This window comes from Anneissia japonica, unplaced genomic scaffold (genome assembly GCF_011630105.1).
Source record: "Anneissia japonica isolate Jap-2015-1 unplaced genomic scaffold, ASM1163010v1 scaffold14058_len15656_cov101, whole genome shotgun sequence".
Taxonomy (NCBI): Eukaryota; Metazoa; Echinodermata; class Crinoidea; order Comatulida; family Comatulidae; genus Anneissia; species Anneissia japonica.
In genome coordinates this window covers 1313-6861 of record NW_022695660.1, presented here as the reverse complement: position 1 = coordinate 6861, position 5549 = coordinate 1313, and the positions used below count along the sequence as shown (strand labels likewise).

General features: G+C 30.6%; 1 pseudogene; it reads left to right on the top strand.

Annotated features, from left to right (window-relative positions):
* Positions 1–5172: 5172 nt before the first annotated feature.
* LOC117101497 lies at positions 5173–5291 on the top strand (annotated as a pseudogene).
* Positions 5292–5549: the final 258 nt, after the last annotated feature.

Sequence of the window (5549 nt, the reverse complement as noted above, 5' to 3'; positions counted from 1 at the left end):
TCTCTTATACACATCTAGAATTTGATTTTTACTTCGGTTTAGTTGAAATTGGCGCTATATAAGTTATTTATTATTTTTACTATTCTTATTATTTTATTATAATAATAATAATAATTATTATTATTATTAAATAACATACAGTATTTTAAAAAAGTATAAGGAATTTGGCCAATATTAATATTTTTAAAACATATTAATATCTGTGAAACCATTCAGAATAAAATATCAAATTTTGTTAGCAATTCAATCAATATATACTGTATATTGGCTTATATGTATTAATATAATATGTACATGATATAATTTTGTTATAAATAAGGATTAAACAATATTAAGGCAATTTGGGAAACCATAATTTATCTACCAGACAATACTATTATTATTTCATTGAAATTTTTGTCCTTTAGTTTCTGTAAATTGCTCCTGGAATTAACAATTACTGCTACAGTAACAATTTTTTGTTCATATCAAAATAGAAAGTTTAGTCCTGAGTCAACAACCTTGACATAAAAAAAAATGTTATTCAAAACTTAATGACAAATAAACACCCTTCTTCCACCCCCTATATTTTTTTTATAAAGTACTTTTTTCCTGGATAGAGCCTCATTGAGATCAGACCATTGTAATAAATGTAAACAATGTTATTGTGTGCTAATACAGTTGAATATCTATGATAGCTTTTGCATGCTTCGTCAAACTGAAATCCCTATACTGTAGAGTTTTTTTCTGTATCACACTCTATCCAAATTACTGATTATGTCAATCACTCTTGCTAGTCTTTCTGAAGAGATAGTAGTACAAAATGAAATATAGAACTGTATAGAAAGGGTCAAGCCTGTATTTTGATTTTGATTTTCACTGCTACTTTACAATATTATCACCAAGTTTTCCAAATACATAAACACATTGATACAAAATACTGCATGTTAAATTCATATTAAATAAATGACAAAACAAAAATTATACAAAAGAAATATTAGGGCTTTAAGGCTGGACTATTTAATTCTCTTCTGTTTTGGAAACAAAAATAATTATGTAGTTAATAATCAACCAATAAATACCAAAAACCGACAATGAACTTTGCTTTGCTTCCAGTACTCACAAGAATTCAGGATGTGAATCTTCATCTCGGATCAACTGATGAAAATAGGCAAAGTAGGGGCATTACTACAATGTACCAATAGACTAATGTTTACTACTGAATGCAATGTTGTAACGTCTCAAAATGCCTTTGTGCGTGAATACTGTAAAGAGGGTGTACTTCAATTCAGCTGCACAGTTTTCCATATACCAAATAGTATGCTTTTGTATCATTTGAAATATAAGAGTGTCAGTGTCATAGCTGAAGCATCAATTGAATAAGGTAGTTGATGATTAACAAAAGCATCAATTAAATAAATGCAGTCCTTAATTAGCTGAAGAATCCATTGAATAATATAGTTGTCGGTTATCAAAAAAAGTTACCTAGAAAAAGTAGGGGGATTTCATCTCATCAGGCTTAAGCTTGTTGACATGGATCTGTATAAAGCTGGTCCAGTCAAATTTCTGGCATTTCAAGGACCTTTTCACCCTCAAAATCCCCCTTTTCTGACTGTAAAGCTTCCAGTCTTTGATGTCAGAAGACTGTACATGAATTATGCTGAACGGATCAGGTGCAATTTCTGATATACGCTCCATGGCCCTCACTATAATAATAATAATAATAATAATAATAATAATAATAATTATTATTATTATTATTATTATTATTATGTTTTCAACGTATTATGACAGTGCAACACTTCGATCATCGAGCTCATTGAATTATATTTCAAGTTGTTGACGTGTTACTTAGGAAAATATTAAGAAGACTATATGTTTTGTTTCAACATTATCAAACAAATAAAATTCAAGTTAACAAAATAAGGAGGGATGTAATATCCTTAAGAAGTGTTGACCCTATGTCAACTACGTCATCTAGTACACTCTAGGCAAACGAACGCAATGGCTGAATAAATCACGATGTGCAAGAAACAGGGCCTGGCGTATTTCCTCTATATTTAGTGTCCTTGATTACCCAACGCAGATACTATTATTATGATTATTATTATTATTATTATTATTATTATTATTATTATTATTATTATTATTATTGTTATTGTTATTGTTATTGTTATTGTTATTATTATTATTATTATTATTATTATTATTATTATCATCACTATTATTATTATCACTATTATTATTATCACTATTATTATTATAATAATGATAAAATCATGTATAATAATAGTGGATTCCATGTCACATCACCATAAAACACAAATTACTCGTCAAAGCTTCACACCATTCATCAACTTTAATAGCTATACATTCGATTCGAGGTTTGACACAATACAAATTAGCAGCACCCGTCGGCATGCAGATACACAAGATATAATTCCTGATCCAGAAGAATTCGTCTAGTGCTTCAAAACTCTCGGACACGAAATATCAAGACCTCATAAGCTTATGCTCTGGACATGCTCCAGTAATTTCCATTCCAGAATACTAATCATTTTATAGACAACTCCCACATTAAATTACAAATTCACCAACTTATTGCCTTTCACTTACAAAATCAATTGAACACTCTCAGGTATTCAAAACCAGCTTAAAAGTACAAAATATCACCAAATATCAATTACACTAGCATTAAGTGTTTATATTTTTCTCTCAAAATATAGCTTTTGCTCAAATTAATATTAATTGATTAAATAAATGATTGATCGAGTGATTTATAGATTGATTGGTTAGTTGGTTAATTGGTTAATTTGTTGGTTAAGTAGCTAAGATATATTATTTATTTAAGATTTATCCGGGACCACAAACACAGGCTCTGCCTCCTTGGTTTCTCATCATAAATTATGTGTATAACTATGTTTATAAGTGAAAAAAATATGAACTCATTATTTTTCTTATACTCCCAGAAACATTGATTTTTCTTTATGTTACTAGATCGTTCATATCATCATGTCGGTAATATTTTTGTTTCATTTCACACTGTTGTACAGGTATGTTTAAGTATAAAATTCAATTCAACTAATTAAACTACAATCAATTCAACTAATTAAACTACAATGTACTTATGACAATTAATTGTTAAAACTGTACGATAATTTATCATGTATTTATGTATAATAATAATTAAAAACGTTTGAATTTCGATGAATTTTACAATATTCGTGGTTATGTCTACTCCGAAGTGATGGAACCAACGCGCTCATTAACAACTTGACGTAACATCGGAGTAGATGAAGCCACTGTGTTAAAATTAATATTAAACTTTAAATCAATTTAAAAAACAAAATGATTTGAAAAAAAAAATTCTATTAAAGGTGGTTAATGCCATTGGGCCAAAAAAAAAAAAAATTATTAAATTATTGTGTTGACCATGTTCTCGACCTTGGAAAATTGTTTCTAAATAAAAATAAAGGCCTACTACTACAACTAGAAATAATTACATTCGTTTATAAAAAAAAAAATAGACCTAGGCCTGCATCTATAACCGGGCCCGACGTTCGTTACCTTCGGTGATCGGACGCAAACCGGTGTTTTCAACGTGGTATGGCCGTAGACAAAATAGCACCAACAGTACAAGTCTTCGATTAGAGCTTTATGACGGTGAGATAACCTCAAACACACACTATTTTTTATTGAAACTTTGAAGATTTTCGGAACAGTACTCAAATTATAGCGAAAATAAATCAAAAATTTGCACTAAGTGCTCAACTCGGCGAGATAAGCACTTTTGGACAAAAAGTCACAATGTTAAAACGTTTAGTCCAATTTTTTTTTTGTTAGGCACGGTGAGATAGCCTAAAACACACACTATTCCATTGAATGTTTCAAATTTTTCGGAACAGTACTAGAATTATGGCGGAAAGTCAAAAATATGCACTAAGTGCTGAACTCGGCAAGATAAGCTCTTTTGTTCAAAAAGTGACAATATTAAAAAGTTAACTCAAAATGTAATTTTTTATGTTAGGCACGGTGAGATAGTCTGAAACACACACTCTTCTATCAAAAGTTTGAAGTTTTTTCGGAAAACTACTCGAAATATTGCCTAAAATAAAAACTTTGCACTAGGTGCTCAACTAGGCGAGATAAGCACATTTGTTCAAAAAGTCACAATGTTAAAAAGTTGAGTCAAAATGTATTTTTTTTCTTAGGCACGGCAAAATAGCCTGAAACACACACTCTTCCATTGAAAGTTTTGAAGTTTTTCGGAACAGTACTTAAAATATGGCGGAAAGTCAAAAATTTGCACGAAGTGCTCAACTCGGCGAGATAAGCACTTTTGTTCAAGAGTGACAGTTTTAACAACTTGATTCAAAACGTAATTTTTCTTTGTTAGGCACGGTGAGATAGCCTGAAACACACACTATTTCATTGAAAGTTTAAAGTTTTTCGGAACAGTACTCAAATTATGGAGGAAATAAGTTAAAAATTTGCACTAAGTGCTTGATCTTGATTTAGTGAAGCTTTACCTATAAATTTGATGAAAGGTATGAAGCTTTGATGAGTAATTTGTGTTTTCTGGTGATGGGAGATCGAATGCATAGCTATTAAATTTGATGAATGGTGTGAAGCTTTGACGAGTAATTTGTGTTTTATTGTGAGGTGACATCGAATCCATCTATTATTATACATTATTATATTATTATTATAATAATACTGATAATAATAATAATAATAATTGTAATAATAATAATAATAATAATGATAATAATAATAGATGACGTAGTTGACAGGGTCAACACTTCTTAAGGATATTACATCCCTCCTTATTTTGTTAACTTGAATTTTATTTGTTTGATAATGTTGAAACAAAACATATAGTCTTCTTAATATTTTCCTAAGTAACACGTCAACAACTTGAAATATAATTCAATGAGCTTGATGATCGAAGTGTTGCACTGTTGGTACTTCCTTTTCTACGGTCATAATACGTTGAAAACACCGGTTCTCGTCCGATCACCGAAGAAAAGCAACGGCAGGCCCGATTAGTACTTGGACCACCTTGGAATACCGGGTGCTTTAGACTTATTTAATTTATTCTTTTCTTCTAAAAATAAGTAACACGTCAACAACTTGAAATATCATTCACTGATCTCGATGATCGAAGTGTTGTACGTCTGTTGGTGCTCCCTTGTTTTCGGCCATACTACGTTGAAAACACCGGTTCTCGTCCGATCATCAAAGTTAAGCAACATCGAACCTGGTTAGTACTTCGATGGGAGACCGCAAGGGAATACCGGGTGCTGTAAACTTAATTCATTTTTTTTCCTAAAAATGTTGACCAACAGTAGCGCATCGATACCTCTTACAATATTTTCCTAAATAATTTTTCTTTGTTAGGCACGGTAAGATAGCCTGAAACACACATTATTTCATTGAAAGTTTGAGGTTTTTCGGAACAGTACTCAAATTACGGCGGATAAGTTAAAAATTTGCAGTAAGTGCTTAACTCTGCGAGATAAGCACGTTTGTTCAAAAAGTCACACTGTAATGTAGATTAAAAATGAGTC